We start from the raw sequence: 25610 nt of genomic DNA, 5'->3' as shown, positions 1-25610 counted from the left end.
CCTTCCTAGGTTCACAATAAGCTCAAAGCTACAAGAAACAAGGCAATAAAGCAAAGATCTGACTTATGCAATGTGTTATTTCTCTGAAGGAGAAAGGCAAGTGGCCAAAAAATCATTAGAAAACAGTTCTCTGCTCATCAAGGGAATGCAGTTTAGCAGCACAGTGAGAGATCACCTTAGTAAGAACCACTATTTCCAAAGCAGGGAAAGGAAACATGTTCTGGGGAAGAATGTGGAGGAATGGAAGATGAGTGTGCTCGTGGCAGAGAGGTAACTCTGCACAGCCATTATAGAAACAGTTTGGAGGTTCCTCAAAAATTAAAAAAGAAATCTACCACATGTTCCAGCATATGATTACTGTAGGGATATCCAAGGTGGGGCAGGGGGAAACTTCGTATGGGATGGTGAGATAGCTCAAAGTAAAGACACTTGTCAGCAAGCCAGATGACCTGATTTTAGTCCACAAGACCCATAGAATGGAGAGATACGACTCCTGAGAGTTATCCTTCACCATCCCCATATTAACCTGCTCCCCTGAATAAATACATGTAAATAAATTTTTTATATGTTTAAGAAACATCTATGTCCTCATGTTTGTGGATTATCCAGTTGCCAAGATCTACAACAAAATAAATTTTTATCAATTGATAAAGAAAATACAGTATATATATTAAAATATAGTAATATATACATATGTATACACAGTAAAATGATATTTAGCTATGAGGTCCTGCCACTTATGAAAGTATAGACAGAATTGAAAGTCATCGTGCTAAGCGAAATGAGCCAGGCACAGAAAAGCAAATACTACTTAATTGCATTCACGTGCGGAATCTAAGAAAATTGACTTCCCCCTAGAATCTCGTGGTAGAATAATGACTGTTAGAGAGGCTGGCAGGGTGGATGGGGATGGGGAAGTTTGATCAATGGGTATCAGGTTGTGGTTAGGAGTAATAAGCTTTGGTCTGTTGTCAGTAGGTCAACTGTAGCTAACGAAAAAGGAACTATATCCCAGCAAGTTAGAAAAAGTAAATGGGGAGGTTGCCTTCATAATTACAGGATAAATGCTTGAGAAGATAGCTATTCAGCTATTGGATATTATGCGATATTTGTATGTATCAAAGCATTATGTGATACACTGTATCTATGTATGAAACGCAACCTTTATGTTTTAAGTAATGAGACAAAATGAAGTTTAAATTTGACAAAAATGGAGATTAATTTAAACTTATCATTTTTAGTAAAGGGAGTGACTGTGGGTATCCAGTTGTGAAATCATTATTTCTAAAGTCAAGGAGAGCTGCAAAACAAAACTGAACATGACTTAGTGTATAATTGTTCATACCGATAATTCCCTATTGTAAACCATTTTACATATGACAGAATAATGAAAATATAAATGACATTGCCATTTTTGTGTTCAAAGTTTATAGAGTAACAGAAAAAAGAGATGCAGATTACCACCAACTAAAATGGTTCAACTAACAGTTCTTTGAATTTTACATTCATGCAAAAGAAATATGAATTCAGTAGAGATTATTGTTCAGGTCTTGAATTTGGGTGTTTTCCCTAGGCTAATGGCATGCTGCATCATATTCTCACCCTGCTGGATGCAGCCTGAGGTCACAGCTCCCATCAAGACATAGGATCATTAGGAAGAACACTGATGTTACGTAGTGAGCCTGCTGTCAAGCTCTGAGGGTGACAAGGAAGACAAGTGCATCGCTGATTTATTTTTAGTTGAGATGGCCGCCTGCAAATAGGGAAGCATTTGTGTAAGTATAAAATTAATATCAGAAGTCCTGCGATGCTACATCTTAACTTCCAGTATCATTATCAGGTCAGACATCAGGTCACAGATTGTGCAAAGCATTGTCCCACAGAAGCAGTCTGCTGACACCTGAAATCGCAGGTCAGTCTCTATATACCTCAAAGTGGAATAGCCAGGCATTTTAGGTCTCTGATGCGATATATTTGAAATATGCAGCACCATCTAAAGTACCATTCTAACCAGAAATTCTGAGCCTAAACGAAACTATAATACAGGAGTTCATATCAAAAAAAATATGGGTGATGGGAAAGAAATTTAAGTGAGCCCATGAGGAATCAGACAGCTAATCCAGAGCACTGAACGTTCTACAGAATCAGGGTTTTGCTCTTGCAACAAATAAACTGTTAGACCGGGGTGTGGGGGAGAGATGAATGGGAGATGGATTTATTTAAAGCAGGTTTGAAGGATGCATCAATTAAACGTAAAGTGTGGATCTTGTTTTGATCCTGTTTCAAGAGAAGCAGCTGAAGAGACAATTTTAACAGAATTGATAAATTATGTTTGTGTATAATAGATGGCATTGAAGAATTACTTGTTCTTTCTTTAAAAATTCTGGTTGCATTACAGTTATACCAAAAAAAAAATCACCAAATTTGTACTTGAAAAATTGAGGACTTAGGGGAAGAATAACACCATATCTTTAAATGCTTTAGTAAAGATGAAATGAGTCTCAATAAAGCAAATTGACAAATGTTGGGTTTGGTCAATGGGCTTATAAAATTTACTGGTTGTGTCTTTATAAGTTAAAAATGTATAATTCTTATGAATGCCATTAAATAGCAGAAGTGGAACCTTTTAATGGTTATAGTTATATACATACAATGTATTTCACTATATATGAATATAAATATAAAAATCATTTGAAACTCGTTCATTGAGAAATAACCATCTTTGATTGTTAGATTTAGCATTTGCATAAACAAAGGCCAGCCAGATGGCTCAACAGATAAGAGCATTAGCTGCTAGACAAGCCAGACCACTTGAGTTCAATTTCCCATAAAAAGGTGATATGGTGTACATTGATAACCCCAGCACTCTTTGCATGAAGAAGAGGCAAGTCAGCCTGAAGCTCATGGGTGGACTAAGCCTCACTTACTCTGTGCAGCAGAAACAAGAGTGACTGTGCCTCAAACAAGGTGAAAGGAGAGAGCTGATGCCAAAAATACTATCCTCTGATCTCCATAGGCACACCATAGCATTATGTGCCTTACTCCCATATAGTGTGTGTGTGTGTGTGTGTGTGTGTGTGTGTGTGTGTGTGTATAACAAACACATGCAATGGGATATTAAAAATACTTTCATAAACAGAGTAAGACTGAAAAACAAAAGTTTGTAGCTCCTAGCATCCATTCAGTGTCAACACACAATATGGAATTATCCTCTTGAATAGAGCCATTTAAAGGTTTATCTAGACTTGTGAATTCCTTCCCTGTGTGTGGCATATAATAGTTTCTACCATGCAATCTTTCTAGTTTGGACTTGAGGTATCACTCCAGAAAATAGCTATAGACAGAGGCCACTCTCTAGGACAACCATGATGGGAAGGTGAAGTCCTAGGGGTGACAGGTGAAATATAACACAGCAGTGAAACCAAAGTGCATGGAAGCTGGTATCTGCACCTCACAGGCTCTGGAGAGGACACACACACACACACACACACACACACACACACACACACCTACACACACCTACCTCAACTTATGCCCAGGTCACAGTCATTAATACTCAATAGAGCAGACAATATCATGAAACCTCTAAGGAGACTTGCAAACGCCTACCTGTTGCTAGGAAACTCTTGGTTTCATGCAGGAGACTACCATGAAACCAAGGGAGAACAGGAGCTCCACCATTGTGAACATCAGACAGGGGAGAGCCTGAAAGACACATGAAGCTGAGCCTTGATGGACACAGATGTCCATGGTGTTATCCCCCAGGCTTTGTCATGGAGCTGTGGAATGGTTGGTGCAAGGGAAAGTCAAGTACAAGGGAGAACTTACTCTATTGCTCTAGTGTGGACCATGAGGATCCGTTGTGTCAGGCGCTGTAGAGTATGTTAGGTTTTGGGTCATGAGATGGTGGGATGGTGGCTATGGCACAGACATGATAAGTTTCAGACTTCTCATGTTGGGTCCCATGGTTCAGCAGTTTCCTCTTGCAAACAACTCTTCTGTCCTAGAAGAAAGCTCATCAAGATGAAGGATATTCTAAACGGAGATAAAACATTCTATCCTGTGGGGAAGTTCCTTAAGTTCAGATTCACTACGTTTGTTCTGAATTTGAGGGGGCTCAAGTTTGGGGTGAAGTAACAGTGAAATGATATTCAAGGTGAGGTTTTAGAGGCATTGAAGTCAGATGGCATGGAGTTGCCTTGTCTGTTTGACCCTTTGGTTCAGTGAGGTGACTACCAGTGAAAAGGAGCTCATGGGGCCCTGAGAGGCAAACCTAAAAGGAAGATAACTGGTTAGATCCAACTTCACACAAAACAAGGTTTGCAAACCTAGCCTATTAGATTAGAATCAGGAATTCGAGGTTATGCTCTTACTCTTTTAGGGTATTCTGTGTGTGTGTGTGTGTGTGTGTACTCAAATATATATATAAACTTTATATATATATATGAAATTAAGTTTATATATATAGACACAAATTTATATATATATAAGTTTATATATATAGACACTCAAATATATATAAACTTTATATATATATATATATATGAAATTAAGTTTATATATATATATATATATATATATATATATATATATATGTAAACACACACACACACACACCCCTCAGCTTATGTCCAGGCCGCAGTCATTAATACTCAATAGAGCAGACAGTATCATAAAACAACCTCTAAGGAGACTTGCAAACCCCTAAGTGTTGCTAGGAGACTCAGGCCCTTTTATCTTCTGACATTCACTGCCAAATTGGAAGCAGGTGGGAGAACCATGCATAAAACAAGACTGCAGCCCCAGCCTGAGAGGCAAAGTGCTTCTCTAGACATTTCACTGCGCCTTTGCCTTTAAAAGACAGCGCAGGTATTAACCACGTTGGTAACCTCCTCCACTCAGTAGAAGACTCACCAAGATGTGGATTAGAAACAATAGAGAAGCTTAATTTAAAAGAGCTGCTGAAGTTTGTGTCCCCAACCCAAAGCAACAGAAACCCAGGCTCACTCTTGCGCATGCGCAGCAGGACTTAAGCTGGGTTACGTTGAAAAAGTACATTGAAAAGAGTGCTTGCATGTATTCAAAAACTTGAAAAAAAATGTCATGCTTTAAGTGTACTGTTGTTATATTTATCAGGCAAGGGCATGCTACACCGAGTGCAGTTCTTAAATCACTCTCCGGGCTTGCTAGCTCTCTCCTAAACGATCCAGCATCCTAGAGTGGATCCCCACAGTCCTAGTGCTTCCTACTCCCCAACACTGTAATTACTTTATATTTTGATGAAAACGTCTTCATTTTTCTGTGCCACCTGCACTTTCTGAACCGGAAAGTCTCACTAGTCAATGGCTCGTTGTAAAGTCATTAGTATTTATACGTGTGGAAGATGTACAGGTTTGTCACGGCGGTTTTCAGGTGACATCGACTTAAGTGTGGGATTAATACGTCCTGCTCCTGGCAGCATTTGTGTAGGGCCACTGGGGAAACTTCTGTGTGGTGCATCAGACCGTCAGCATCATTAGAGTACTGTGAGAGAGTTCTAAGCCGTTGTCCTGTTACTGGAGACAGGCACCTCATGACAGAGAAGCCGTACCACAGTGCTTCACAGATAATATCACCGATGTTGAAACTCTGCCACTGGCCGGACCTTTTCAGAGGAATAAGAAAACATGTCACCGGTATTTTTTTTCCACCCGAGTCCATTTAACAACCTCTAAGCAGCATGTTTCTTCCTGTTCTCAGCCTGTTGTAAGCTCTGAGCAGTGCTGTACCAGGAGAAGGCCATTTAAAAGGCCTCCTGAGACCGGGTCATTTATGTCAGCAAGGTGTTTTGTGAAATTAACACATACTACTTGTCATGGGGCTATTGTAACAGAAATCTATTCCTCTGCAGTTGCCTCCTGAGACTACAAATCATTTTCCCCGCCTGGAGCCATGTTTTCTAAAAGAAAGCCAAGAGATGGCTTTAGGTTATTATGGAGGTGACATTGTGGGCTCGAGCACAGTCAGGCTCCTGTGATTTTTTTTTTGAAACTGATGGATGCAGTTGTTAAAAAGATACTATGACTTTAAAAAGTTACAAAGCTCCAAGCTCTTAACTTTTTCATACTTTTTAACCTCAGACCTCATTTTTGAAGAGTGAACTGTCAGACTTTGGGTTTCTAAATTGTCCTTTCTTGTGGTTATAGTCACAGTGTCACAGGGAGACTCATTTCCCTGGACTTGTGTCAAGCCGTCAGCACTGTGAACATCGCTTAATCATTGTAAGCTTCTCCTTTATTTGTAAAGGGAGGAGATTGGACCTCCCTGTCTTCACGCAGTGCCTACTGCGCGGTATGGCTTACTTTATGAGAAATTTAGATCGGTTCATAGAATACATACAAAAGCGCCCATCTCAGATGATTGTGATGCAAAATAGGGGGATAATTGTGTTTGAGCTCTTTCTTGTATTTGAGGCCTCGCCAACAACCTCCTGACAACTACCTTCGGTATATTTCGCCAACTTGACAACTCCTGACAACTTGATTCAAGCAGGTTATGCTCCCAAGGCACCTAGGCTCACTTCTGCAATCCCAGCTGCCAAATCCTGATGCAGGAGGATAAGAGGCTTAAGGTTAACCTCAGCCACACAGTGAGCAAAAGGAGGGGGAAAGGGAAGGAAGGAATGGAAGGACGATGAAGCGAGCACGGACGGGAGGGAGGAAGAGAAGAATGGAGGGAGGGAGGGAGGAGGGAAGGGAGGAGGGAGGGAGGGAGGGAGAGTAGGCGGGAGGGAGGAAGGAAGACAAAGTGAGCATGGTAGGGAGTAGGGGAGAGAGGAAGGGAGGGAGGGACGGAGGGTTAGAATGGTTCCAAGTGACCTAATAGTTTCTATTTTATTTCTACAAGTTTAGTTTGTTGAAGATCATACAAAATAAGTACTCTTTCATTTTGACAATCTCCTAGGAATTGGTTATTATTTTGTGTTATATATATATATATATATATATATATATATATATATATATATATATTAAACAAGATTGTCAAGTGTGACTAGTTACTTAGTTACTACCTTTATTCTGACTGTTCATCAGCAGAGCCCAGCCACACCTACCCTGGAGGAATGTCCGCAGTGTTGCTTGGTACTGTCGGCTGCTCGACCTCACTTGTAACTCAAGTACAGAAACAATTGATGCTGTAATTTACAGGTGATATAGACTAATTGGGAGAATATCTAGTGTATTCAGCCTAACTTAGTTTTACTGAAAACCAGTTCCTTTCTTTTCTAGTTACCAATAACGTCGTGTCAAGCATTCATATAATTCACACGTGCATAGAAATTAATGATCCCTCTGTGACTCAGGTGAGGGTTGGGATGGACTGAGACTCAGAGGCACCTGACTGTGCACACATGTTCTCACAAGATACTGTGCTCAACAAAAATTTAAGAACTCTGAAGCCCGGAGAGGATTTGTAACAGCATGCGATTTTCCCAAACAAAATAACTCAAGTGTGAAGATGCATTCTTGAACTGTAAAGGCATCTGTGAGAAAGTCAAAACACCATACCTCAATACTCAATAGCCTTGGCTCTTCACTTCATTTTATGATGATACACAAAATTTAACACATCCTTTCATGGTCAATAAAGTGGATTATAATAAAGTAGACAGCAAGAGCTTGACAATGCTCTGGAACCAGATGTAATAATCATTGCAACTAACAATCCATGAGTTATGCACACGTGTTAATAAGGGAATATCAAACACAATTTTGTTTTGTTTGGAATGATCTATGACTATTGTGTCATTTTACTTATATGTCGCAGTGTATGTATATGCTCAGGAGTGAGGGAGATGCATGCATCTGTGTGCACACAGGAGCCAAAAGAAGGTGTTGGATCCCTCTGAGCTGGGATTACAGTCCTTTGTGTGACTCCTGGGACATATGACATCACATGGGATTCCATGACATTACATGGATCCTGGATCCAAACTCTGATCCTTGTGAATGCCTTTAACCACAGTCCTGTCTCTCCAGGCCTGGCTCTTCTAGTTTTTAAATTAACACAATTTAAGTGGGGAGTAAAAGGGGCCTTTGTCAACATGGAAAACAAATTTATCTTAACAATGAATATTCTGATTATCCATGTAACACTATAAGCATTATCATTACAAACTGATCAAGAATTTTTAAAATGGCAAGACTGTAGAATTTGAGGCAAGGTTGCCAATGTTACACACACTCTGACCTAGCTTCTTTTGTTTTCATTGACTACAACCTGAATACAAGAACTATTTCCTAGGCTCCAATGAAGTGTCAGGAAATTGGTGAGACCTTGTGGAGAATGGTAGTTTGAATAGGTATGGCCCCCATAGATTTATCTGTTTCAATACTTGGCCATAAGAAGCAGCAATATTAGGAGGTATGGTCTTATTGGAGGAGGTGTGGCCTTGTTAGAGAAAATGTGTCACTGTGGGTACAGGGCTTTGAGGTCTTAAGTGCTCAAGCAATGTCCAGTGTAAAACACATCCTGTCTTCTTGTGGTAGCCTTCACATCAAGATGGAGAACTCTCATCTCCTCCGACACTATGTCTGCCTGTGTCTGCCATGCTCTCTGACATGATGATAATGGACTAAACCTCTGAAACTGCCAGCCAGCTCCAATTAAATGATTGCCTTTATAAGAGTTGCCTCGGTCATGGAACCCTAAGACAGGTGCTATAGTGGTGAGTCAACAGTCATTGTATTTTGGGTGTTGCTAATGTTCATGAAATATATTCTATCAGACAATAGTTTTAGGTTGTTGGGACACTGTGGTGACCAGGGCTAACCTGGTCACTTGGGAATCATATAATGAGAACACATTGCCAGACACACATGGCCTCTACACACATTCTAACAAACAAAGATGGCTGAAACAGTGAAGTCAATCAAGGGAGTGTAGATATTGCAGATGCAAGGACAGGGGTGTGGAAACAGTGAGCACAGAAGATAGCATGATAAATCCAAAGAGCTGTAGATGGTCAGGGTGGTTTTCAAGAGAGTTGTAACTGTCCCTGATAAGCCAATTTCTATTAATTTTAGATTTTGCTAATCAAAATTTTGGGAACAAAAATACACCACGATCATATCTTGCCAATGTGAGAGTCTATTATCATTGTATAAAGAACTTTTGTGGTTGCTTGTGACCCCAACCAAGACCCTTTGGGGTGGAGGTAAGAAGGCAGAGTCAATGACGCAGACTCCAGGAGTCAGGCAAGTGGCAAAAGCAGACTTGTTTATTGCTGTAACTCAGCAGATCTTCATATCCCCCTCTCAGCCTTTCATTGCATCTCAAGTAGCCAGATGGAGAACTATCTCTTTCTCATTGGCTTGCTCTATCACTGGATCCAGTACCAGCAGTCCCTAGCCACACTGGTAGATCTAGGTAGGCTTGGGGAGGAAGAATCAAGCAGTGCATGCACCAGCATTGTAGCTAGTTTCTCCTACATTTTTAAAAATTTTGACTTGATTCCTGTGATGGTTTGTATATCCTTGGCCTGGGGAGTGGCACTATTAGGAGGTGTGGCCCTGTTGAAGTGGGTGTGGCCTTTTTGGAGGAGGTGTTGCCTTTTTGGAGTAGGTGTGTCACTGTGGGCGTGGTCTTAAGACCTTCACTCTAGCTGCCTGGAAGCCAGCATTCTCCTAGCAGCCTTCAGATGAAGATGTAAAACTCTCAGCTCTGCCTGAACCGTCCCTGCCTGGACGCTGCCATGCTCCTGCCTTGACGATAATGGACTGAACCTCTGAACCTGTTAAGCCAGCCATAATTAAATGTTGTCCTTTATAAGATTTGCCTTAGTCATGATGTCTGTACACAGCAGCAAAATTCTAAGACAATTCCCAATCATAGGAAAAATGTCCTATGTGCCAATTCTGGCGATGTTTCTTGCCTTTTATAACTAACTCATTATCTCAAACATCACTGCCTTCCCTCTGAGTTTACACTGAATGCATATTACAGAAAGTCCACATTATTTCCAGCTTTCTCAGTACTGTGGGGCTTTTGTAGGACTCTGGGAGTATATAACAGTGTCTTTAGAAGCTCTGTATCATTCACGATGTATAATAGACGTAGTTTCAGTTCCTAACCGGAAGTCAGAGGGAATTGCTAATCAACCTGAAGTTGCCTTCATAAAGTTGTTAATTTTTCTCATAGTCTTACATCCTTCAAATCTATAAGCAATTTTCTATGTGTTCTACTGAGGAAAATTATTGGTGTAAAATTATAAAAAGCTGTCTTTTACCCTGCTAGGTCCATCACTGCAGTGCCCCAAGATATCTGATAGATATCATAGTTTCAGTCAGCAAAGCATCTCACCCGCTCTGCTCCATTCCTTATCACATTGCCAAAGGCCTCCCTCTGAGCCTGGCAGCTATCTCTCTATACATCCAGTTCCCATAGTAGGTTTCCATGCCAGAAAGACACATTCCATCTCTGTGGCAGCCCAGACTAGCCACCACACACTCTCTTGCACTTAAATCTATCTGTACATGAAAGAACATACAACACAATAACCTCTGATCCAATTGATAAGATATAATTGCCCACCTAAACATACAAAGCCCTGTTCACATCCAGCCCTTAAGAACATTCATAACAACCTGTAAAAGCACAACATGGAATCTTAACATCAGCTTCCTTGTTCTCTCTCCACAGCTACTCTCAGTCTCCTCCTGTCTCTTCCTCCTTTCCGTTCCAGTCTCCTCCCCTTCCCTCAAACTTTTCTCCCATCCATCCTTCCTTCTTGTCCAATGACAGGCCTCATTCTATCCTATACCGGCCCTCACCTGTATGACATCATCCTACAGAAAATATGTCTCTAGAGGTACATTCTCCTGATTCGTTTATACGAGATATCTGTGTCTTTAAGCTTTATCGTTACAGAAGTTCACTTGGAAAGACTATGATGTCTCCATTGACATTTGAGCTGTGAAGCCTGCTGCCATCTTAATGATTCATTTCATCGACTGGACTTGTAATCCAGAATGTATGGCCAGAATGGTCAAGAAGTTATGTCTTATAGAAATAACTCCACATCCATGAATCTACATTACAGTACTGACCAGATGGGCTATGGGTACCACCTTCTCCTCCTAATATTAATGTCTAAGGTTCTATAGAAGAAGCAGCCCATGTGTTTGTTACTGGAATGTTCCAGAAAAGATTAAAGGGAAAGGGGAGGAAGAAGCTGGAGTGGGGGAGACAGAATAAAAAGGAGGAAAACAGAACACAGAGTGTGGAGTCTTTATATTCAAGTCAACATTGCTCACATAATCTCTGCCTGCTTCTTGGGCTAGGATTTGATCCCTAGTAGGTAGGTAGGTTCATGTTGTGGTCTAATTAATCTATCCAGAATACACAACCTAGGTAACACAGACATTCTGATCAATTATTTTCAAAGTTGATTTACTTAGTTGAGAGATGTTATTTGCTTATTAATGAAGAAGCTGAATGAAGAACTTTAATAGAATACATTAGCTTGATGGTTAAACAAAACTGGACATTACAGTCATTGCTGTAATATTCCTATCACAGAGGTCAAATGTGATGATGTTTACTTTTCAAAATACGTTTAAAAAACTGAGATTGTGTCGGCTTAAACACATTTCTATTGTTCCACTATGGCTTTGCTCTAAGTCAAGTTGGACGGCAGGATGGGAGTGGGACAATCAAAGCCCAGAGCCGACACAAGCAGAGAGGAGTTCTCATTACAAATCATGATCTATAAGGTGGGGTAGACTTTTCTCTTGAGACTCTTAAGATCACTTAGCCCCTGAAAACATTGGATTATGAAAACATGCCCTCCGTGTTGGGTGGGGGCAGGGCCCTAGAAGCAGAAGCATCTAAGTAATCCAGTAATTCTTAGGTCACGAGGAGGGAAGAGACAAAAATCTCCATTCAGTGAAGAATTTCAGTGCTGACAGGTGTCAAGAGCTATCAATGCCTTCACCACAGAGGAGTGGCAGAGACTAAGTATCCCTGACTGCTCAGGTTTTACCTCTCAGTAGAGGTTAGTGGTAATGGTAGGAAATTTACAGCAAACAGATTTCCAGAGGAGTTAAACTCTATAAAGAGATATTAATCCGCAAAAAATGGGGACTAGTGACTCAAAAAATGACATGTTACTGTTTTTAAACAGGTTTTTAAAACAGGTTTTAAACAGGTGGTTTGTTAAGGAATTTATGAGAGTATTCAAGTATAATCTGAACTAAGAATTAGGTGAAAGTAAACATTGGAGATAATTAGTGTGGAAATGCTGGTAGAGGACAATGTCTCTCTGTGTCTGTGTCTCTCTCTCTAACCCAACAATAAATAGCTCTGAATGCTTTATTTGTTATATTGAATAAAGCCTATGCTCCTCAGAAATAAAGTAAGATGAAGTCACTAGGTCTCAAGTTGGCATGCTTCCAGAACTCTTGAGTATTTGGTGTGGGAGATCTCCCAAGATGAGGTAACTGGATCAGCACAGAGGCCATGCACTAGGCAGGGTTTTATTACTAGATAATAAAAAACTATTACTATTACTTGTCCTAGATAAGTCAAGATATGTTTGTTTAGGCACATATAGCTTGATGCTTCATAGCTACTTATAGGTTTACATCAGAATGATATGAGTAAGTATTTTTAATTTAATTCTATTCTTTTAATAGTTTAAAATATGATGAATAGAAGTTTTATTCTCATTTTATAAATGATCTAGCCCAGATTGGCTGTGTACACACTGTGAGTCTCCTGCTTCAACTTCCTGAGTTCCTGGGATTAAAGAAATATACCAGCATGCTTGGCTCTTTGTTAATAATTTACCATTCATTTTCAGAATACAAATTGCAGATACCTGCTGCAGATTAGTGTGGCGCTCCTTAAGTGTTCACACGCTGTCCATCACTGTGAGAAAATGTTTGAGAAAATTGTCTTATGTTTTCTGGAAATGGCATCACAAGATAAAAACTAGAAGTCAGAAGACTTTGTCCTACAGTTTGGGTCTGGAGTGATCTCCATAGTCTATGTAAGGCAGTTCCAGAGGGACTGTAGAGAGAACCCAGAACCTTGAGGGGGTGGATTCTGTGGAAGGTGGTTACAATGTGGAGGCACAGCCCTTCCTGTTTCTTACCCTGCTTCCCAGGAACTGCTATGGGAACCCTTGCCCCTCAGTATGATTCCCACAAAGATGACCTCGCTCTCTGCAGCTGAAAACCATGGAAACACATTGTTCACAGACTGAATTCTCTGAACTGATGAGTCAAAATAAACCCTTCCTCTTCAAGCAACTTTTGGAACACTTTCTAGAGAAGTGTTCACATAAACTTCACATTGCTACTAACAAAATGACTGTCCTTCTCTTTGGGTTTCTTTCCAAACTGACATGTTCAACCTAAGTCATAAAATATGTCTGGATTTTACCCCAAATCATTTGGTAAAGTGTGCCCCATTTCCTTTTCACTGTTTAGGATGAAGACTTGATTGTTCAGTGCTCCAAAATGTAGTATTACAGAAAGCCATTACTTGTAAGATTTTGTGTGTTTTCTCACTTAAGCTGGTGAATCTTATTTATGTCAACAACCTGGTAGTTCCATATATATTTATATTTATAACTCTACCTATAATATTAATGGTAGTTATCTCAATGTGGGATTTTTATTGTTTTTTAAAAGTTTTTAATGTTTAAAAAATTTCACACATTAGCATATTGTGTCAACATAATTTCCACACCTCCCTTTTCCTTTCTAACACCTCCTGTGCTCTCTCCCTATTGAATCCATCACCTCTTCTTCTATAATTCCTATTATTATACACACACACACACACACAAACACACATACACATACAGACACACATATATACATACACACACAAACACACACACATACACACACACATGCACACACTGACTTATTTACTGTTGCTCATATGTATGTGCTTTTATGGTTGAACATTTAAGTAAGATTAGACAACCTATGAGGGCTTGTCTCTGGAAAACCTGATTCTCCCTCTCTTAGCAGCCATTAACTGACTATACTGCTTTACTTAGGGGTGAACTATCGTGAAGTTTACCCCATCCACCTTGAAATGTCTACTGATGGGGCCATTGTGCAAATCTCATTGAAGGGACCATGGCGTTGAGATTTCATGGGGTGAAGTGGCCTTGGCATGTCTAGAAGACACTACCTCATAGACTCCCTGGTTCCCTGGCTCTTACAACCTTGCTATCTCACCTTCTACAATGTTTCCTAAGTCTTAGATGTACAGGTTGTATTGCAGAAGCACTAACTGGAGCTGAGCACTTGTCTGCATTTTGACCAAGTCTGGATCTCTATGGCAGCCTCTGTCAGCTGTAGAAAGAGGTTTCTTTGATGAGGGGTGACATCTATCTATGTGCATAAGGAGAAGTATTTAGAATACAGTTGGAGGCTGCATTGATTAAGCAGAGTAGCAGTGTAAGGTTCTCTTCTTATATCTGTGACCTTACTAGTCCTGAGAAGTTAGCTAAATGAGCAGTAACCCACATGGTTCCCTTCCATTGGCTGGGTCTTAGATTTAATTAGAGAGATGTGGTTACCTTCAAGTGCTACTACTGCATGGTTGGAAAACAACACTTTAGAATGGCTGCTGAGAAACATGCAATCAGTTTTCAGACTTCTGCATAAGACATCCAAGAAGACTTGCCTTACAGCTGCCATCCACCCCCTCCAGGGACGGAATGAAATCACCGAGTTAGGCGACCATTATTCCTTCACTCAAATGGACCCTTCCACGGTGTCAGTAGATGAACCTGGGGATTTCCAGAGCCATTGATGATTCGGTGGGAAAGACATAAAGCTGCAAGTTGCCTGAGATGCTCCCTCCATGGTCTTCCCTCTGACTGAGAAGCCATATTGAGAGTTCTTCATTCCGGTAGATCTGGGCTTGATTCAATATGATCTATGGTGATATTCTTCCATCTGGAGCCCAGGCAGAGCGGAGAGTTTTCCTTCTTCTGGGCTTTGGCATTGTCAGTCTTTATTCTGATAGTCCTAGGGAACATGCCTGCCATTTTCTTCGTATTTACTGGAAAATGGAATCATGGACTGATAATCTACCTAGCTTCCCAATATATTCATGTTTGGGGATTTTTCGATAGTATTATCTAGCAACACAAATTTTCTGAATTTGATATTATGTTATTAATGCCTTTCTTTATGGTCTCAGTGTAACTTAGCTTATTCTCTTCTGCATGAATGAGCTTTGGTTTCACACTATGAAGCTTAAAACTTAGTGTTTACACACTCAGTAATCAGAACAATACAATGTCTTTATCATTAGGGTCTCATTAAAATTATCTACTTCTTAATTATAAGACAATTTCAAATAATATTTTTAAAGATTTATTTATGTATATAAGTACACTGTCACTTTCTTCAGACACACCAGAAGAGGGAGCAGATCCTGTTACAGATGGTTGTGAACCACCATGTGGTTGATGGGAATTGAACTCAGGACCTCTGGAGCCATCTCACCAGCCCTTAAATAATATTTCTAATAAATCCAATCTCATGTTTTGGTTTGGTTTTCACTTCACTGTCTGTAGCAACATTTGCTGAATGAGTAGAAATTCTCTTCAGCTCATTTTCTTCTTTCCCAAACTATCAATTCTTGCTCTTCTAATTCTTGAAAGGGTCATGTGTCAATCTTGTGCCTGGTAAATCTCCCATAAGGAATGGCAAGCCCAGGTGATGAGCCACTTCTAACAGGTATCCGTTGTCACTATAGCGGTTTGTTCTAAACTGAACTCTTAGAGGAGGACTTGTGTTTATATTTACAAAGTCAACATTCAATAAGCAGGTTCATTTTTGAAGATTTGCTCAATCACCCATTTAGTTGAGAACCTATCAAATAATCATGGTAAATATTTACTCCAAGTCAACCACATAGATAATTTTTTTAGGCATAGCCAGAATTATTATTTGTCTGTGGAATTTGACAATGGGAAGTAAGTAGGGGCAGATTAACCAGTGTAGTAACTAAGCCAAAGTCTTGTACAATGAAAACATTTCACTTGACCATATATTTCAGTCAGGACAGATTGTGGGAGGAAAAGTCACAGCATGCTATACTAAGTTATTCACAACATGGGTCCTTTTCTCTTGTTTTTCCCCTGCTCTGGGTTCCTGGAGTTCTGTCTATGGAGCTGGATGCCAGAAACAAAGCCAACGTTTTCATGGGACAACTTCAAAGTTCAGATTTACAATGCATTCAGATTCTTTTTCAAATAGCCTATTGTGCAGAAGTTGGCCACATCCTCTTCCAAATTGCAAAGCATCTGTGAAATGGTTTGTGCCCAAAAGGATGTGAACAAGTTTGGTAAATGGTGAGCTCTGTCTTACAAATGACTTCATATAAAGATGGTAAGAGTATGTATTCATAATGTTAGCACACTGGTATAACAGGTGGTAAAAGTGACCAGTGTTAAATATGTCTCTCAATGAGGAGGCTGGAGAGGTGGCTCAGATGTGAAGAGTGCTTGATGTTCTTCCAGAGGACCTAGGTTTGGTTTCCAGCACCCACATCAGGTGGTTCACAACTATCTGTAACTCCAGCTCCATGAGATAGAGTGCTTACTCATGCTTCCTTAGGGACTGCATACAACTTTCATCCACATACACAGACTCACAAATATGGACTTAAAAATCTGTTTTTTGGGGATGGGCATCGCTAGGACATTCCAGAGACCTGAGATGGGAGTGACTCTGGGGTCTATGGTGGTGACTCTAGCTGAGACTCCTAGCAGTGAAGATATGGAGCCTGAAGTGGTCACCTGCTGTAGTCAGGCAGGACTCCCAGAGGAGGGATAAGGACAGCAACCCATCCACAAAACCTTCTACTCAAAATTTACCCTGCCTTCTGGATGTGAATCAGATGGTCTACCAATGACCTGCCCAACTTGAGAACCATCGTACAGGCAAGCACCAATCCCTGACACTACCGATATTCTCCTATGCTTGCAGACAGAAGTCTAGCATAACTATCCTCTGAGAAGCTCTACCCAGCAGCTGACTGGAACACATGCAGAATCCCACAGCCAAATATTAGATGAAGCACATGGAGACTTGTGGAATAGTTGGAAAATAATTGAGAAACCTGGAAAGAATAGAAACCCCAACAAACCTGGACCCTAGGGGGTTCTCAGAGACTGAACCGCCATCCAAAGAACATTGGAACATCCATAGTGCCCCCCTACACATACATATGTAGCAGATGTGCAACTTGGTCTTCATGCGGGTCTCCCAACAACTGGATTGGGGCTGTTCCTGACTCTGTTGACTGCCTATGGATTCCATTCCCCTAAACGGGCTGCCTTGTCAGGCCTCAGTGGGAAAGGATGTGCTTAGTCCTGCAATGACTAGATGTGACAAGGTGGATTGGTACCCAAGGCAGGCCTTCCCCTTTTCAGAGGAGAAGTGAAGGGAAGTATGGGAGAAAAGGCTGTGGGGAAGGGGTAAGGGAGGGCTACAATCAGGATATAAGGTAAATAAATTTAAAAATAAAGGAAAAAATCTTTTGAAAATGAGACTGAGACCAATTCTTCAGAGTCACTGATAACATTTTATGTACATGGATTCAGTTGGTTCTTCATTGTCCCTGGGAGCCAATTCATTGTCTCCAGATTAACTGACAAGCACCTTATTTCTTCTCAGCTTTAGGATGTAGGTTTGTGCTTCTCCTTCATCCCACACCAGAGTCTCATCTGTTTCACGTGCTTATGGAATATCAACCTTTGGATTTTTAAGCTTCTATCTGAAGTCTGAGGAATAGATCCTTATCCCCTAAATATTGCAGCATATATCAGTATGACAGAGTCTACAGGAATGAAGAACTAAGCTTGAAACTCTACTTTCCAGACATCCAATTTAAGGATTTTTTTTCTTTTTTAATTAAATGTCTCCTTTTGTATTAGGAGAACCAGAGAAATTTAAAAAGTGAAAATTAAGTTTACTGCTCCATTTTGCTTCTTTTTAATATCTGAAACATTTTTATTCTTAAGATTGAAAACTTAAATATTATATTTTCCTTCTGTGATCAGTTTTATTATGATCATGATGTAATAAGCATAAGGTAATATTATTCTTATGAAAATTTTATGCATGTGCACATATACAGGCATACACACACAGAGGCATATCCATAAACATATGCACACAGCACACATAAATATACATGCAGACATATGCACACATGCATATAAACACATGTGGGCATCCATGCACAGGCATGTACACATGTGTATGTACACATGTGAATGCAGCTATTTTCAGAATCATTATGAGACTAAACAATTTTAGTACCGTATTCACCTCAGTCTTAAGAACATCCCCCTTCCCCAAAACAAAAATACCAAACCAAAAAATATTATTTTTTTAAAAAAGTCCCAAGAAGGATGTGCCTACCAATGGGACCACACCTTATTTCTTTGAGGATCCCCTATTTATGGCTTGGAAGAGAACACACAGGGAGCATTCACATTTAATACTGCATCAAATATTTTCTGAAAAGATTAAAGGAAGTCTACCCAGTGAATCTGTCATTTGAATACATGTAAACATTTCTGTAGATAGAAAAGTGTCTTTTTTTTTAGTTTTTTTTTTTTTCTAGGCCAAATGTTCATTTCCCAATGACAGAAAGCAAACAGATTCTTACTGGAGTGGAAAGAAAGACGCTTACCACCAGTGACGGGCGGGATTAGAAGGATATAGAGAGAACTATCTCCAGGGCCACCCACTGTGAGGAGCTTTCAGCTGGATCCAATAGCCGCCTAAAGCCAACATGACAAGAAACAGAAAAAGGGCCGAGAACTTGGACCGCACTCCTGCCCACACACAGGCAAGGGCTGTGGAAAGAGCTGGCGAACTCACTGGCATCTGACGGTTTGCACACTGAGGGGATGGGCGAGTACTTTCTTGTTTGTGTTCCGTCTGGATGCTGTTTTCCTTACTTTACGTTTAAACCTTAGGAACACATTAGTTGAAGGAAGGTTCGCTGCTTTCATTCGCTCACGGGAAGGTGCCGGAAGCTACGGACAGTAATGAGAGTAGTAAATAAATATCAGTGAGAAGGTAACTTTGTTGTCCTCATAAAATTACATTCACTGTTCTTTAAAAATGAAAGCCGCAATGTAGCAGGGTTTTCTTGATCACAAAGGACTGCCATGTCACCATTAGAAACCACTTTAAATAGGAAAGGCACCAGATTTATTTACTCGGCTTTAGTAACAAATCTTACATGTTTCAATTCTGATAACTTATGACTACAATGATGGATACTGCATTGGAAGCTGTCGTGTTCAATTGTTAATAGAGTCTTCTTCTCCTTCGTGTTTCTCTCCTGAAATAGTTATGAGTGTTGCCCATGGATGACACCCCCCAAAACTTGCTATGATTAATAACCATGGGATTAAGTATGAGAGCCATGCTTGAGATAAATATTTCTTAGGATATGGGGGTTTTAAGGTCAGTTTTGTTGCTGGGAAGCCTGATTGGACCAGTGGCAGGTGTGGCAGATTTAAACAGGGCCCCTCAGCTTGAGTAAGCAGCCCAAAACATTCCCTTCAAGGCCACTGGGGTAGGGAAAAGCATGTTGGCCCTGCAGCAGTGGTACCCCAGGATGAGGAGACTGGATGGCTCATGTGAGATGCCTATGGATTGTGTCACTGTGCCCTGAGTTGCTCTTTGCGAAGAGATTGCTACAAAGATGGGGTGTTTCTGGGGTATAAGTCTTTGCTAATGTTTCTTTGTTAGTATCCCCTTAGCCACTCAGCATCAAATGGCACTAACTTCAGGAGAATGACTGTGGCCTTCAGAGATCTTACCTATCCTCTAATAAGATGCTATATAAGGCTGACTCTGACTGCCTTGCCAGTTTGGGAGAACATCTGGAAGATAATAAAGGTAGGAGATAAGTAGTGCAACATAAACAAAGGCACCTTGCACAGATGAAAGGGCTAGGGTTAGAAATCATAAGATTTTTAGGTAAAAGTCCCAGGACCAGACACTGTTTACCTCCCTTGGTGTTGTTGGCCAGATAGGCCCTGAGGCACTATAAACTGTAAAGATTTTACCACTGCTGCTCATTATGTACCAAAACTAGATAGTAAGGTCCTATTGCTGAATAGGACCTTACTATCTCACACAGAGAAATAAAACTGCAACTGAACTAGAGGCTCTCTCCTTGTTGTCTTGCTCCCTTGTGTGTGAGGCACAGTGTAAGCTGCTGAAGGATATTTGTCACTATTGTGTATGCCACAACACTGGGCTAGATAGTTTTCTATTGCAGTGGGAAAACACTACGACCAAGGCAACTTATGAAAGAGTATTTACAGCAATACCAACCAACTAGAACTCCCAGGGACTAAACCACTACCCAAACAGTACACATGGACAGACCCATGGCTCCAGCTGCATATGTAGCAGGGATGGCATTGTTGGGCACCAGTGGGAGGAGAAGCCCTTGGTTCTGCCAAGGCTGGAACCCCCAGTGTAGGGGAATGTCAGGGCGGGGAGGCTAGAAGGGGTAGGTGGTTGGGAGGGGGAACACCCTCATAGAAGAAGGGGGAGAGGGAATGGGATAGGAAGTTTATGGATGAGAAACCGGGAAAGGGGATAACATTTGAAATGTAAATAAAAAAAATCTGATAAAAAAAAGAAAGTGTTTACTTCGGGGTTCACAGTTTCAAAGGATTAAAGTTCATAATCATCATGACAAGGAACTTGGCAGCAGGCAGTTAGAAATGATGCTGGAACAGAAGCTGAGAACTCACATCTTCAGACATAATCTCAAAGGGAGAGAGAGGGGAAGGGAGAGAGAGAGAGAGAGAGAGAGAGAGAGAGAGAGAGAGAGAGAGAGAGAGAGAGAGAGAGACTTTGTCACATAATGTTTTGAAACCTCAGAGTCCACCATCAGTGAGCCAGCTCCTCCACAAAGGACACCTCTCCTAATCCTTCCAAAAAGTTCCATCAAGCCAAACATTCATATATATAAACCAATGGAGGCCATTCTCATTCAAATCACCATAAACATCATGCCAAGAAAGATGTGCCCACTACCTCAAGAGTGGTGTGGCTGTTACAATCAATGGTTTCTGATTGACTTTAAGGCCTGCCACCAAAAGAAGTAACTCTCAAATGTTACTGGAAGCCAGGGTAACAGCTTGTAGCTAGGAGGGTCACAGATCTCAGTGTGGAAAACAGTTGTGTTTAGTTGAATGGCTGTAAAACTATCTTGTAAATATTTATGCTCATGCCTGGGAATCTTTGTTGGTGTCAGCCACAATCAGTAATGAGATTGTTCAATGGATGATATACCACAGATTCAAAACCACCAGTGAAACTCCTAAGAAAAAATTACTAATGTTATGGTATAGTGCCCTGATGCTTAGCTGTAAGAAGACATCTATATTACTCCTTCCAAATTCAAGAAGCACCATGGAGGAAGAATCATGGTGTCACAGCGCGGAGGGGGGGGGAACAGAGGAAGGAATGGGGTGTTGTATAGCAACTTCCTCTGACCTGAGACATTCCTTGGTAAAGAGAAGTAAAGTCTGTAGCCTCAGGAGGTGAACAATAAAGTTCCTGAAACTTACAAGACTCACAACCACCCCTCCAAAGGTTATATTAACAATATTAATTTCTGGAAAGAGGACACTGACTTGGCAAACTGCCCGAAAGTCATGCAGAGAGTTCCAGACATGTAGCTTTTTGTGAGTCTCCATCTGGGCTGGAGTGGGCTTTTCAGTGATACAGCAGCCTTCACTGTTTATGCTCTCATCCTCAGCCTCAGTTAGCGCATTGGCTCACCAAGTGGGGTGTTAGTGAAACCATTAGTTTAATCTGTCATCAGTGCCCTATCTGAAGTGAACAGACATTAGTTCACCTCTCCTCAGAAATTTGAGTTTGCCAAATTCTGAATGGTTGAAACAGGTTGTAATGAAATGAAATACCCCTGGTGGTAAACACAAAAACAAAAACAAAAAGGAGTGAGATTTTGAAATAAGCTATGGCATTCAGGAACATGGGAAAGATAGTTAAGAACAATAATGCAGACACAAAAGCCACAGTGAATACTCTGTAGTTCTGCTTATATGAAGTTTTTATGATAAGCAATGAATGATAGAGAAAACCAGAGGTCACCCAAGGCTGAAGTTAAGTAATGGTGGCTACAGACATGGAATTTCCTTCATGAGTATTAAAAAATATTCTAAAATTAATGGTTAAAGTTATACCATTTTATGAGTATTCCAAAAAAGCATTGAATTGTTCATGTTACAAGGCTGAATTATTTATGCATTAAATGTATTTCAATACAAAAAGAATTGATGCTGGACTTCATCAAAGTTCATAATGCTGCAAAAATATACAAGCAACATATAATGAGTTCTTTATTTTATATAAAATTTACAAAACAGTTATTTCCTGGTTTTGATCATTTTATCACAAAGCATATTTAATATAATCATTGATGTCATTATTCTATAATTGCCCATATAAATGAGGCACAAGACCATGGCAGACTATAATCAACACACAGAATTGGCTGACAAAAATCATTAAATCACAGTAGCTGGTTGAAAATTATAAAAGTATACTGCAAACATATTTACAGATATTAGTAATGCTACGAAGTAGAATCTAATGATGTGAATGTTTCTGTCTATGTGTATCAGAAAATATCAATGAAGAAAAGGTATATTCTAAGGATGCATTACTAGAAAAGTCAATTATAGCCATCATTGTAGCTCATGGAGGATCTCCAATGCAGATTTACTGTTTAATACAGTCTGGAGGTGAAGTATCCTCCCCACAAAAGCCGATGTATTGATAACTCGATCTCCTAATAGTGGTGCAATTGAGAAGTCACTACATCATGAGCACCTGTCTAGTTGGGTGGGTAAACCCACTGGTATCTTTACAGTTTGATATTATCCAAAGGTGATGGATGCTAGAATGTGGGACTTGGTTATAGTGTGAGGTAAGACTTTGAGAAGTATGTTTAAGCCCAAGTTCTTCCCTCTCTCTCATCTGTCTGTCTGTCTATCATCTACCTATTGTCTATCTATCATCTATCTACCTATCATTTATCTACCTATCAATCTACCCATCTATCTTTTATCATCTATCTATTATCTGTCTTTCTTCTATCATCTACCTATCAATCATCTATCCATCTACCTATCATTTATCTTCCTATCTATCTTTTATCATCTATCTATTATCTATCTACTATCATCTAGCTGCCTCTCAATCACCGATTTGTCTATTATCTACCATCTATTTATCACCTATCTCTCTACCTATCATCTATCACCTATCTATGTACCTATCATCTATTACCTATCTACCTATCATCTATCACTTATCTATCTACCTATCTATCTATCTGTCATTTATCACCCATTTCTTCTCCTTCTCCCTCTTTCCTTGATGCCAAATTATAAATTACCCTACCCTGCCATGTCCTAAAACATGAATCCCTCTCTTCCTCACCACAGCTCCAGAAATACTGAAGCCTATTGACCACAACCTTAACCCTTTGGAACCATGAGCAAAACCAAAGTTTTTCTCCTTAAAGTTGCTTCTGTCAAGCATTTTTTTTTGTAGTGACAAGGGACTGAGAAACACACTTCATTACTTTTCTGTCGCTGTGATAAAATACCATTATAGAAAGAAGTTCATTTGGGCTTATGGTTCCAAAGGAAGAAGAATCCATTGCAATGGGGAGATAGAGATAGGCAGCAGGATGGTAGGAGAAACACGAAGCTGAGAGATCACATCCTCAACGGCTAACACGGAGCCGGAAGAGCAAACTGGAAATAGGGCAAGGCTGTAAACTCAATAATGAGGTTCCTCCAACAAGCCTATACCATGTCCCAACAGGACTACCAACCAGGATCCAAGTCTTCAAGCTCCCTAGCCTAAGACGGCCATTCTCATTCAAACCACTGCACATACTAATGAAAATGTGTACCGAGACCATTTCTTACCATGTTCCACAGTTTAAGAGGGTTCAGAAGTCACAAAAATGAGGAGCAGGAATGGTGGCATTTTCCCAGTGTGTTATCTTGTCATATAAGCAAAGATTAGTTTTCATTTTATTTGAAATAATGGGGTATATTTTGGGGGATTGTGCTTAATATTTTTTCAGTTATTTTTCCAGTGATATATATATATATAAAATATATTCTATCCACACAATGATTCATTTAAAAACTCATAACAGGTAAATAACAAGTAAGACATTTTTCATGTTAATAATAACATTATAATCTCAGCGCCAGGATTTAGGTGAAGGCCCATGATTCACTTCTCCAGTCATTTTAAGTCTAAAGTGGAAACTATTGGTTAATGTATGGTTTCAACACTGTCACAGGGATTTCATAATAATTTATTGTTAGTAATTTAAAACTATTTTATCATTGTACCCAACTATATTTCAGGCTAGATTCCCTGTTAAGTAATTTTTATGTGTTTCTTGTTAAATTCTTTGGTGTAAATAGTTAGGGTTTCCAATACTACTATAGAGAAATAAATGTTTTTATTCTTTTTTTTTTTTTGGTTCCGCAGGGAGAGGTTTAATGAGAGAAGAAAGGTAGAAGAAGAGAGTAAATAAAGGCCAGCCATGAGCACGTGAAGAGAAGTTGGGAGGGGAATGGGGAGAGAAGGGACAAAGGGGAAGAGGAGAAGAGGAGAAGAGCGAGAGAGCAAAGAGAGGAGCAAAGAGCAAATGTTTTTATTCTTATTTGTGATTCAACCACATGGTTATTTCTACTGCTAACCCATGTAAAAGCAACATTTACATTCTAATTTGATGTTCAGAGACACATGTATTTGTTCTTATTTCCTGGATAAATTATTATATAGTATCCTTCTCATAGAATCTGTCAACTCCGTTTGTATCTTCTCTCTAAAGAGTGACTCCCAGAATTGCCAGTGTTTCTGGTTTTCATTATACTACACTAGCTGCTGGACTCTATAGCCTTTTTGATTATATATAAAATTAAAGGGAAATAAATACCTAAGGGATGAGAAAGAGAATAATAGCTAAGTTATTAGGTGGGGGAGGGGAGGAATGAAATGTCAGCTTATTTATATTCTCTTAAAAAAAAAAACTCCATAATCTTACCTAGGGACTAAACCATTTAACAGGAAATGGGATATGCTAATGTTAGCTTGTAGGAGTCCACCAAGTCTTCGGTAGCTCAGTAGAACGTGTTTCTTTTCGTAGCTACACCGTGGCATAAAGGTAAAGTTGGTCAGTAAGATCTAAGTGAGCTGTGTCAGGTTCCCTGATCAAGGCCCAAGGCATGAGTTTGGGCTATTTATATGCTTTTGGTATTTGTGTAACAGTTCAACTTTTTTTCAGAAGTAAAAAGACAATGCACATTTAAAACAGGTTTTCCTTGTTAATGATCATAATAAGAAAATATTCAGAGACATGCAGTTAATTGGGTCAAAGCTGGCAGTATGGTGAAGGCCTGTTTTTCGATCTCTACAAAATCATGAGATTATATGTTGAGAATTTGGTTTCTGCTATTCACTTGACAGTTTTATTTTTCTCTGTGA

The 25610-nt window shown here is 39.9% G+C and overlaps 1 long non-coding RNA gene across 3 annotated transcripts; it reads left to right on the top strand.

The window, feature by feature from the left end:
* The first annotated feature begins 5531 nt into the window (after positions 1–5531).
* LOC120093626 (uncharacterized) lies at positions 5532–9812 on the top strand. Of its 3 annotated transcripts, none has more exons than XR_015624753.1 (5): positions 5544–6628; positions 7074–7187; positions 7269–7342; positions 8529–8707; positions 9066–9808. It is a non-coding gene; the product is annotated as an uncharacterized LOC120093626 (long non-coding RNA). The 3 variants fall into 3 exon arrangements; XR_015624752.1 differs by having other exon boundaries at positions 5551–6628; positions 7077–7187; positions 9066–9812; XR_015624751.1 differs by lacking the exons at positions 8529–8707; positions 9066–9808 and having other exon boundaries at positions 5532–6628; positions 7077–7187; positions 7269–7671.
* Positions 9813–25610: the final 15798 nt, after the last annotated feature.

This window comes from Rattus norvegicus, chromosome 7 (genome assembly GCF_021556685.1).
Source record: "Rattus norvegicus strain SHRSP/BbbUtx chromosome 7, alternate assembly SHRSP_T2T, whole genome shotgun sequence".
Lineage (NCBI taxonomy): Eukaryota > Metazoa > Chordata > Mammalia > Rodentia > Muridae > Rattus > Rattus norvegicus.
The sequence above is the reverse complement of the archived record's forward strand: the minus strand, read 5'-3'. Positions and strand labels throughout refer to the sequence as shown.